General features: G+C 42.6%; 1 protein-coding gene across 1 annotated transcript in view; it reads right to left on the bottom strand.

Moving 5' to 3' along the window:
- Positions 1-11,279, bottom strand: part of CALD1 (caldesmon 1) — a 218,406-nt gene extending 207,127 nt beyond the window's left edge. Inside the window, exons 1-2 of the mRNA XM_082846394.1 lie at positions 11,187-11,279; positions 7,361-7,460 (exon numbers count right to left, since the gene is read on the bottom strand). The gene's annotated coding sequence lies outside the window, so the exon portion shown is untranslated. The remainder of the gene's footprint in view (positions 1-7,360; positions 7,461-11,186) is intronic.
- Between the last annotated feature and the right edge of the window lie 825 nt (positions 11,280-12,104).

Genomic DNA, 12,104 nt, shown 5'->3' with positions numbered 1-12,104 from the left:
CCAAATCTTTCTGCTTTCAATTCTTCAAGTAAGGCACCCCTGAGTACAGTGTGAGGGAGTCAGTTTAATCCAGACTTCTTGAAAACAGCTTGGTATTTTCGACTAAATCCAGTAGCAGAATGCGGGCCTAACGGCCCCCCCCAATTTCTCCCACCCAGATATTTTTCCTTTTTGTCCAGCAAAGTGTCATCTGTTCCCAAGGAAGGAAGAAAGAAAAAGAAAAATGTTTACTTAAACTATTACACTCTAAACTGCTCAACTGATTCTGACCCAATTTAAGATGCTTGATACTGAGTTAGAGAAAATAAGGGAAGTATTTATTTGAAACTTAGAAAGTGGAGATTTGACTTTCTTTATTCTCACTTGTAAGAATATTTAGGTTGCAGCTGTGTTACTGCTGTGCAGTAGAGCTGGCTTTGGATGCCTTTATTTTATTGCTAAACACACACTTACTGTGTGCCTTTTAAGTACGAGGTACTGTGCTAAATAGTGTGAAGACACAAAGTATGATGCAGATCCTCCTTGACTTACCACGGGGTTACGTCCAGATATCATAAGTTGAAAATGTGTTTAATACACCTAACCTACCAAACAGCCTATGTTAAATGCGCTCAGAACACTTACATTAACTTACAGTTGGGCAAAATCATCTAACATAAAGCCTACTTTATAATAAGGTGTTGAATATCTCATGTAATTTATTGAATACTGTACTGAGAGTGAAAAACAGAATGGTTGTGTGGGTACAGAATGGTTGAGAATGTATCCATTGTTTAGTCTCATGATCGCATGGCTGACTGGGAGCTGTGCTCGCTGCCACTGCCCAGCATCAGGAAGGAGTACTGGACCGTATATCACTAGCCTGAGAAAAGTTCAAAATTCAAAATTCAACATATGGTTTCTACTGAATGCGTGTTGCTTTCACTTCTGTAAAGTCGAAAAATCCCAAGTTGAACCATCATAAGTCAGGGACTGTCTATATATCAGAGATCTTGCCTTCCAGGAGCTTACAAGTCAGATGAGATAAGCAGAAGGGATAAGATGTGAACATACATTGCTATGATGTGGCACAATGAAACAAGTGCCATGAAGAGGTGCAATTAAAGTTCTGCGAGGGTCCAGAGAAAGGCGAGTCACTTCTTTTCTCCAAGGAAGTCTTCCTGGAGGAAGAGGCATTTCAACTGCCCTTTCAAGAGCAAAGAGAGAAGGGCCTTCCAAGGCTTAGGAAGGGCGGGAACTGAGGGGCTTGTCAGCGGAAGGAAGGGGCTTCTCTGGGGAAATGAAGTGATAGTGACCAGGAAGATGCAGAGATAACGTCTTCTGAAGAATCTTGTTCTGCAAGCTTACTGGGATTGGCTCACTTTGATTTTGCCTAATTTCAGAGTAATTCAGTCAGTGTCTGCATATATAGGTGAACTTCCTGTGCTTTCAATATCTCCAGAATTTCTTATAAAAAATTATGCAATCAGTCTTGCTCTCTCCCTCTCATACCTCCCCATCCCTGAATACAAATATTTCCTGATAGAAGAGAATAGAATAAATACTTAAAGCCAACTCTAAAGAGGCAAGGCCTCTAATTTTCTCCATTAAATAACTGACCTGAACTCTGAGCCACACACTCATTCTCATCAGAAACGTCTGGAGGTCCCTGGTCTTGCTTCCTGGGAATGAGGTCAAAAGATTTTGGGCCTGAGAGCAGCTTGATACTTCTTCAGCACTTTCCTTTGCCTAAAAGTGGCAGTTTTGGGTAACACCACCCTTGTCTGCTTTAATAAAAATACTTCTCATTGCTATGAAGTATAATGAACTGCTGCTAGAGAAAAAGTTTCCCATGGGCCAAGGGCTTAACCATGGGGCTTTGTTCTTTCATCTTTCTGTCTTGATCTTCCCCTTGTTAAAAGATAAACTGCGGCATATCACATTTTTAAGAGTTTATTTGAGCAAAAATCGATTTGAATTGGGCAGCACCAAACCAGATGTGGTTAGGAGTGCTTCACCACTTATAGAAGCTTGGGTAGAGACTTGATAGAGAAAAGGCAGAAGCAAAGCAAGGAAATTATCTGACTGGCTATAGTAGTTGCCTTATTTGGGAAAGTTTACTTGGTTATTTGTGATGGCCTCTCCTTACATTTGATTTCTTAACCTTGAGGTGTCTACAGGTTGCTTAGGTTTGGGTTAGGTTAGGCTACTAAGGCATTAAAGCCACCTTAGTCTAACAGGCTTCTTGTTTAATTAACTCCCTCAAACATGGGTGCTGCAGGAAAAGAGGGGCCCATTGTTTTCTAGACCTTAAAACATCCTACTGGGCTTCCCTGGTGGGGCAGTGGTTGAGAGTCCGCCTGCTGATGCAGGGGACACGGGTTCGTGCCCCGGTCCGGGAGGATCCCACATGCCGCGGAGCGGCTGGGCCCGTGAGCCATGGCCGCTGAGCCTGCGTGTCTGGAGCCTGTGCTCCACAACGGGAGAGGCCACAGCAGTGAGAGGCCCGCGTAACGCAGAAAAAAAAAAAAAAAAAACTGCTTTTTAAAATGATAGCAAACAACTGATCTGATTGGCTATTTTTCATTAAATTTATTAGAGGACTGTAAGCAGATAAGGAAGGGTCCCCAGAGAAAGAAAACCAGGCATAGCTTTCTTGACATAAGTGAAGCCATTTTTGGCCTAAGCCATTTTGTGATCCAAGCCTGGCCATGCCCTTGAACAAGTCTCAGTAATTAATGATCTCAAGGGAACAAAAGAATGCAGAAACAAAGACTGTTAAGGCAAGAGAGGTAACACTAGAAAAGATAATATATCACGTTTAAAGACTCCCAGTTCTGTTTCAGTGGTAAAGACTAGCCTGAAGTGCTCAACCACCAGATCAACTGCAACCTAAGGGATGATGGTGTTGACCTTTTCAGACCCTCCTGACTTCAATCAGCTAAAGCTTGGACTCCGCCTACTACCCAAGCCTTTTCATGAATATGCGTGTACCCTTAGCTTAAACTTTCCCAGTTTTGCTATTCGGGGAAACACAGCTTTAGGAAAGATCCCTGGTGTTCTTCTTACTCGCTGCAGGTAATAAGAAATCCTTTCTTCTCCCGATTTTTGGCTTGGTTGTGTCTTTTGGCTTGACACCCACCAAGAAGTTGAGCCCAGTTTTCAGGTAACAGGACTGCGCTGAGGAAATTAACCAACCGCTTGAGGATCATATAAACACTCAATTTATGGGTGTTCATTCTTCTGCCCAAGGGAACAGTGATTTCTGCCATGCCATAGCATAAGTAAATCAGATTTGAATCCTATATTTGTGAGATGCTGTATGACTAAAGTGAATTCACTAAGGTGAATTCAACAAAGGTAAGCAGAAATTAGGCTACAGCACTGTTGCAGCTTACATTAGGATGCAGATATTTTAATAACCATTAGAGCTTTCTGATCAGTTCCAAGTTAATATTTTCCAGCCCATGCTTGTTGCTTGTTCATTGATAAAATGCTGACTTGAGTGATTGCACAAGCACAGAACATATCCTTTTGGAAAGAGATGAGCAACAAAACAATAAAATCATTTTACCAGGCATCAGAGAAAAGAAGTTAAGCATTTGCTGAGATCTCAGGGAGGGAAATGAACTCCAATCCTCACTCCTCTTAGATTTGCACAGGATTGTCAAGAGTTGAAGAACTTCAAAGTATAACAAACTGTGGCTCAATTTTAGAAATATGAAGCATTTGGAGTAGCTAATTTGGCCAAATATTTATGTTTTGGTGCATAGTTGAACAGCTTATCAGACCTTCAGGAATTCTCTGTTTTTCATTTTTGTGCTTTTATTTCCTCTCCTATCTCCTCCTCCACTCACTAGAAGAAAAACACCCTTGGGCAATGAAAGTTAAAGATGCTTCTCCATAGAGGCGCCAAGCCAGGGCCTAGGGGGCTGATCCCCAAGCCACTGCCAACTGCAGTCCAAGCAGTAATTTTCCTTCCCCCGACTCTCTTCTTGGAAGTCCTGGAAAATGTAGAAGTCTCTAAGGCCCTCTAGGAGAGAAAAAGAAACCTTTCCCCTGATGAGCATTCCAACTCTCCTTGAAAGATCTTTTATTGACAGGACTTTAAAAGGCTGCTGCAGAGGGACTGGCCTTTGTGTCTGCACCAACAGGCAGAGGTAAGGCAGGAGAGTTCCCAGGAACTTCCAGGGCTGAAGGACCAAATACTTTGCCTCTCTTTTCACTACCAATACTCCTTACCCTTCGCTACCTGGGTCCACAGTTTCTCTTCAGTCCTAACCTTAAAGAAGACTGCTCATTTACAAGGAAGAAGAGTAGGTGATACAGAATTTCTAACTCTCCGTGGACACGGGCGAGAGAGGCATTTGGATAACCTCTGTTGGAAATTATGCTGACATGGTGGATATTTGTAAGAAGGGATAGAGGAACCACTATCTTCCTTCAGCTCCAGATGACGTCTGCTTTCAGGGAGGCCTGCAGTGACAAGTGCTGCATTTCCTATTAGCTTCTTCACCTCCCAGCCCTGGGGGCTGCTGAACCACACCAGGGATCCCAGGTGGCTCCAGACCAGCCCCTGCTAGCAGAGCCCTACAGCTCCCAGGCTCCACCGCCCACGCTGATTGGAGCACATTCCAGGACATTCCACAGCTGGGAGGCTGGGAGCCTGGGATGTCTGGAACCCACAGGCGGAAGGTGTCCCAGCATGCGTCCCCACGCCAACCACACTTGCCCAAAGATCCCAAAGCACCTTCCAAGGGTGATCTCATGTTCTAACAGGTGTTTATTTCAAAATGTTCATCCCTATGATGGCGATGACTCTCTTTTGCATGAATGTCACTTTGATTTTTTCGCATAACCTATCTCATGGTAAGAACATCATATTGGAAACCAAGAGCTCAACTACTAATTAGATATGGAAACCCCTTTCCAACACACAGGGCTGTGACATTTAACAATGAGGAAGAATGACCCCTCCAATTCCAACCTTTGAAAGAAGAATAGGTAATGTGGGGCCCAGACATATTTCACACGTATTATCGCGTGTGTGTGTGTGTGTGTGTGTGTGTGTGCATATCTCCTAGTGCTAGTGTTGATGCAGTCTTCAGGACTTCCATTTCCTTATCTATGAAATGGAGATAACACCTGCTTTACAAAGTTCTTATGATTTTGTGGTATTGCCTGGCACATAATAGATAATAAGTGTTTGTTGATAAATACATGGATGGATGAACAAATGTAGTCTTTCTGGGCTTGCTTCCTTAAACTTGTCATGGTTAATTTACAAAGGAATTTGTAGGATTAAATAACATCAAGTGTTCTCAAAATGCTTTTGACACCTGAAACTAATGTAATGTTGTATGTCAGTTATACCTCAATAAAAGAATAAAATGGTTTTGAAAACTAAAAATATATAGATTATTATTCATGAGACTACTAGAATAGGTTTCCAGGTATATCAAAACCTCATGAATGGACTTCCCTGGTGGCACAGTGGTTAAGAATCTGCCTGCAAATGCAGGGGACACGGGTTCGAGCCCTGGTCCGGAAGATTCCACATGCCATGGAGCAACTAAGCCCGTATGCCACAACTTCTGAGCCTGTGCTCTAGAGCCCGGGTGCCACAACTACTGAAGCCCGTGTCCCGAGAGCCTGTGCTCCGCAACAAGAGAAGCCACCGCAATGAGAAGCCCACACACCACAATGAAGAGTAGCCCCCACTCGCCGCAACTAGAGAAAGTCCATGCACAGCAACAAAGACCCAACGCAGCCAAAAATAAATTAATTAATTATTTAATTTTTAAAAAAACCAACCTCATGAGTGTATTTCTCTTCTTATATGCAGTGGGCACTAGACAAATTCCCAGTAGTTTTCAGAGAAGAGCTCTGCCCCTCTTGGTTCTTTCTACAACTTGGTTTCTATGTACCACTCTCCTCTCTCTCATTAAAATTATTGATCATGAGTGCTTAAGGTTGGAGAGTTTCAGAGCTTGATCAGATAGATAGCATATGGGTGAAGAGTAGCAGTCCTGGAGTCAAATTGCCTGAAATTGTGCCCTGATTGCATCATTTACTAAGGAACTTAACCCTACTATGTCTTAGTTCATCCATAAAGGGGAGTCACTAGTAGGATCCATTTCATAGGGCTGCCATGAAGGTTGAATAAGATAATATATGTAAAACATTTAGAGAAATGCCTTGCACATGGGAAAAACTCAATCAATGTTACCTGTAACCATTGTTGGTGCTATAATTATTAAGATCCCTTTGTTAATGGAGCTTGTCTAGTGCATGAGACAGACTATAGTGCAAAGCTGGAGAAATGACACAAGCACTGAATAGGTCACCAGTGGTATGCTATGGGTGCAGAGGCAGGAGACATCTTTATCCACCATCCTCATCACCTCCTCCATGGAATCTCTAGTTTGTCACTGTTCCAACATACACAGAGTTTTAAAATTATAATTAAAAATAATACCCCAGATTTCATCTGAGGAGCACAGAGCCTAATGTGTCTCATGATGGTCACACAATTCTTCCATTAAAGCAGTTCAGTTTGTGAAGCCATATCACACTGTTGGCTCAAACTGAGCTTTTGGTTAAGTAAGACCCCCAGAGCCTTTTTACACCAACTGCTGCCAAGTTACATGTTCTCCATCCTGTATTCTTATAATTCATTTTTGGACCTAAAAACAAGACCTTGCATTTATCCTTATTATATTTCATGTTGCTGGTTTTGGCTCAGCACTGCAGCACATCAAGATAATGAATCTTGATTCTGTCAACTATCTTATGTCTTATTTCTATCCCCTCCAGACTTGTGTCACTAGCACATTTGACCAGCATACCTACTACATCCTCATGCAAGACACTGATAAAAATGCCGACCAAAACAAGGCTAAGAGAATAGCCCAATATTTCAATTGCAGAACCCTCTGCATACTTAAATGTGTCCACTAATCACTTGGGGTATGACTGATTAAGCAGCTTTGAACTCATTGAGTGGTATCCCTATTTCACCATTTTATTCAAAATGCCTTGTTGATATCAAGACACACTGGGTCTACAATATTGTTGAATATCATTTTAAACTTCCCTGAAGTGCTGCTATCTCCTTTGAATTTGATGAGAATAATCATGTCTATATCCAGATTATCAAAAAAGAACATGGAGATATAGTTTAATAGATTAAGAATAAATTTATGCCATTTAATTATCACTCTTGTAGTCCCATTTTAGGCTTTAATTTGAAGGGTGCATTTGTTAGGGTATGCTATCTACTGTAAACAAAACAAAACAAAACAAAAATGTCTCCCAAATCCCAGTGACTTAAGACAATAGAAATTTCTCTCTCACTCACAAGAAGTCATACTAAGTGTACCTGGTTGACAGGCTGCTTTCCATGTGTCATTCAGGAACTGTTTCTTCCATCTTATGGCTTCACCCTTTTCTTGGTCTTTGGAGTCCTCTGCATTCAGCAGCTAATGGAGAAAAAGGAGAGATGATGACAGGTGCCGTGTTTCTGTGGTCCAGGCTGGGAAGTAGTGCACATAACCTCTGCATATATCACTGGTTAGACTTCAGTCACATGACCACCTCTACCTGCATGGGAAGTTGGGAAATGCAGTCTAACTATGTGCCCACCAAAAAGAGGAAATGAGTGAGATGAACAGTAAATCCAACTCTAAAACAGACAGCAAACATAATTTAGGTGGGACCCATATATTATTCCAGATCAAATATGGGGCTAAACCTGCCAGTAGAGGAGTTTGATGAATCAAGAGTCATAAGAACTGGGTTCTAATACCAAGTCTACCATTTATTGGGTAAATATAGACTTGGACAAGACACAGAACTGTAAGACTTCTGGGTCCATGAGAGCACAGTCTTAGCTCATTTTATCCATTGCTGTACCGCCACCCCTAGCCCAGTGCCTAGCATGTAGTTGGTGCAATAAAGATTTGTTCAATTGTTGAGTAAATTAATGAGTAACCTTTCTGGACTCTTTTCCTTATTTCTAAATTTGCTCTACCTACCTTATAGGTTTTCATAAAGAACAAATGTACTGTAGCTGTAAAAATGCTTTAAAAACTAAGACACTGTAAAAATATAGAGTATAACTATTACTCATATTAAGACTGCCATTTGTGTCATATTCCATGGACTGACCTTCTCTGCATTGTTTTCTCTTATTGTACATGGTAGAAAGTAGACAAGCTCAAAAAACCATTTAAGCTAAAGCTCTGCCCACTTACATTTCTCCTATGACTTGAAGTCCAATCACCAATGTCCCTTCTCTAATCAAATTTAAGAAGGAGGCATTGAATTCCTGTTGGTCAGGACATGTGCTAAGATTTGGGGTAACACAAGGACTAATACAACCCATACTAAAATAGATAAAAACACCAGTCCTATAGTTGGGGATCCATCTGACAGTTGTATATACCAGAGAGTACTTGCCTAATTAATAAGAATGTTCAACAGAGAAAAATGAAAAACGTCACTGAAATCAGTAGAAATTATATTTAATTGGAGGCCAGATTACAGATGATCTTATATGCAAGGACAAGGAAATTAAACTTTATGCAACAGGTCTCATGAAGGCCATTGACTGTTGTTAAGCCGGGAAATCAGATGGTCAAAGTGGTGTTTTAGAAAGTTGCATCTGAGAGATGGTATCTTACACCACTTGGAGGGAAATGCATTAGAGGGCTACTGCATCAATCTTAGCATGAGGACTTAAAAGTATGGTAAAGAAATAATGAAGCACAGATGAAAGGACTTCTGATTATGATAATATGGCAGGGTAACATAACTTGAAAACTCTTCCTTCAGGTATACATAGGATTTCAGGATAAAATATAACAAAAACAATTTTAAAAGCAAACTTAAGATCATAGGAAAGAAGGGGAAATCACAGAGGAGGAAGAATAAAACCAAATAAGTTAGCATATGAACTGATGCTCCATTTGCCCTCAGAATTGGAGTCACAAATCTTCATAACCCTTGGAACTTGGGTCTTAATGACCACAGGAGATAAACCTGCACAAGATGGGGTGGAAATGAGACTCTCGCAGGAAGCCAAGACCCTTGTAGACCCGAACTATCCGGGAGAATATTGACCAGAAAAAAAATTCCTAACCAGGACAGCAAGATTACATGAAACTTCATTTGCCTCTCTTTGTGGAAAAAAAGTCCTTCCTGAGAATTTGAAACCCTGGACTTGGTCTACACATGAATTTGTTTTTTTAAATTGCCCTACTGGAATGGCCCAGAAACTTCCAAGCCAAAAAATTAATGTAAAAACTGGTCCCTGACTAGTAATATTTTGGGAGTGTCTGGCAAAAGCAATTACAAAAACACTCTAGAGAAACATTCCACAATCCAGAATACAGGTAGTTTAACAAAAATAAGCAATCCCCACACGAGATGAGCTCACAATAAAAGAAATTACAAGACACTGGAGGGACAAACCCATCATGGGCAAGAGTCAATAGAAATTACAGACAACAGAATTCACCTCCATCACCTCCCACTTCCCAAGGAACTGAGCTACTAAAACAACAATCTGAAAGAGAATATAAAATAAGCCTGTTTAGAATGATTATAGACATTACAAAAGGAAAGAAATCTATGGAAGAAAGAAAGAAAGAAGGAAAGAAAGGCAGGAAGGCAGGAAGGAAGGAAGGAAGGGAGGGAGGAAGGAAAAAAAGGCAGGTTTAAAGAATCAAGTAGAAAGTCTAGAAACAAAATACATAGTTATTGAAATTAAAAACTCAATGAATGGACAGTAGATTAGACATACCTTAAGAAGAATTACTAAACGAGAAGACCAAGCTAAAGCAATGTACCGGAAATCAGCCCAGGGAAATAATGAGATAGAAAATTTGGAAGGGAGGTTAAGATAGAAAGGGTAGCAAACATGAGAAAGTCCAATTAAGTCTAAAAGGATTTCTAGAAGAGAAGAGAGAATGGAGCCAAGGTAACACTGGAAAAGGTAATAGTGAGAATTTTCTAATTTGATAAAAAACATGAATCCTCACAGTGAAGCAGCACATATAAAAATTTGCCAAGGACGTCATCTTTGTGATGTACCCTACCTACCATCAAGCGCCATCAGTGAGTGTTCTCTGGGGACTGAAGGCCATCTGGACAGAGCTGTCATTAGCCAAATCAGATGGCCTTGGCCAGAGGACGTATTGTTTAACTTTGCTGTTTGAGGAATGGATAGTGGCACTCATTTTGCCTCCCTGTATGAAACACATGATTTCTCTTTGAAGTGTCTGAGACATAAAAGGAAAGGGAGGGGGGCTTCCCTGGTGGCGCAGTGGTTGAGAGTCCGCCTGCCGATGCAGGGGACATGGGTTCGTGCCCCGGTCCGGGAAGATCCCACGTGCCGCAGAGCAGCTGGGCCCGTGAGCCATGGCCGCTGAGCCTGCACGTCCGGAGCCTGTGCTCCGCAACGGGAGAGGCCACAACAGTGAGAGGCCCGCGTACCGCAAAAAAAAAAAAAAAAAAAAAAAAGAGAAGGGAGGGGTCTTGCTGCTCAGAACCTCCACTTTCCAGGATCAGTCTGGGAGCGTGTAGCACGCGGGGCAGCCCGAGGGGAGTGGACAGAGGCGGGGTGCAATTTTCTGTAGCTCTACACTCTCACGTACATATGTATATGTACAATGAGGTGGGGGGGGTTGAATTTTTTTTTTATACAGCAGGTTCTTATTAGTTATCTATTTTATACATATTAGTGTATATATGTCAATCCCAATCTCCCAATTCAATTTTAAATACATAAATGTGCTGTCCTCTTTGCTGGAGCACATCCTAAACTGGAATTTGAGATTCTTTTCACAGGCTTTCACTGATCTTACACGTCCATTAAGAGATTTTTGGACTTCATCCTATCTGTTCAGACATAATTCGGTTATTATTCTCTGCATTTAAGGGAGACGTTTGGTTTGGGTTTTTGATGTTGGTGGTGACGGTTTTTAAAGCAGAAAGCGACCTCTGCCTTCACTCCTTTTCCTTGAATAGGCACGTCAAGGAGAAGGATTTACGTTACCATTTCCCATGGCAGGCACCACCATATGCAGGAAGAATCAAGGGCCAAAACCCCCTGAAAAGGGACTTTTTAAAAAGTACTATCACCGACACACCCCATTAACAATTCCCCGGGAAGTAAAAATAGAATCTTTGTAATAGAGCCTGACCGTTTTTTTTCCTTTCTTTTCCTTTGAGCTTTGTCTAGCTTCACTTGCTCACAGGATGCCTCGTACAGAGACCTCACACCCGGCACTTCAGACCAGAACTCCCAGTACAAAATGACCGCTCGGACACCTCAGCTCACGGGCCGTGGGCCGAAGCTCTGCTGCTCGACACTGCAATTCAAGATGGCGGCGACGGGGGCGGCGGGCTGTGTGCCGAGACGCTGCACAGGCGCTGCAATCTGGAGGTGAGCAGTGCAGCTGTGCCAGCCCCTGAGCGCTCCACCCCTCCCCCGGCTCGCGAGATCCCTGTAAAGCGGCCCCGCCCACAGCCTGTCCCGAGAGTGTGCGCTCTAGAGCGTGAGCTCACACCTCTCCATTCTTTGATCAAAGAAGAAAGCTTTCTTGGGCTTCCCTGGTGACGCAGTGGTTGAGAGTCCGCCCACCGATGCAAGAGACACCGGGTCGTATCCCGGTCTGCGAAGATCCCACATGCCGCGGAGCGGCTAGGCCCGTGAGCCATGGCCACTGAGCCTGCGCGTCTGGAGCCTGTGCTCCGCGGCGGGAGAGCGAGAGGCCCGCGTACCGCGAAAAAAAAAAAAAGAATAAAGCTTTCCTTTGCTTCTGAACCGAACTCTGCCTCGTTCTATTGGCTCCGAGGACACAGGACAGGAGGACCTTTGTTGGGGCTCAACCTGAAAGTGTCGGTAACAGTATGACACCACATCTGGTCATTCCTCTCCATTCTGGGGTTTTGAGTATGAGTAGCTCTTGTAGTATCAGTGTTCTGCTGGATTTTTTTTTCCTTTTAGTGGTACTGTCATGAGTTTCCCAGATGGCACTCATCAGTGTCCCCAGAATATTTCTCCATAGGCTACTACTGCTCAAGGACTCCATCAGACCCCTCATAACATGGACCCCAGC

Source organism: Leucopleurus acutus, assembly GCF_964270905.1.
Source record: "Leucopleurus acutus genome assembly, chromosome: 9".
In the NCBI taxonomy this organism is placed as follows: Eukaryota; Metazoa; Chordata; class Mammalia; order Artiodactyla; family Delphinidae; genus Leucopleurus; species Leucopleurus acutus.
The sequence above is the reverse complement of the archived record's forward strand: the minus strand, read 5'-3'. Positions and strand labels throughout refer to the sequence as shown.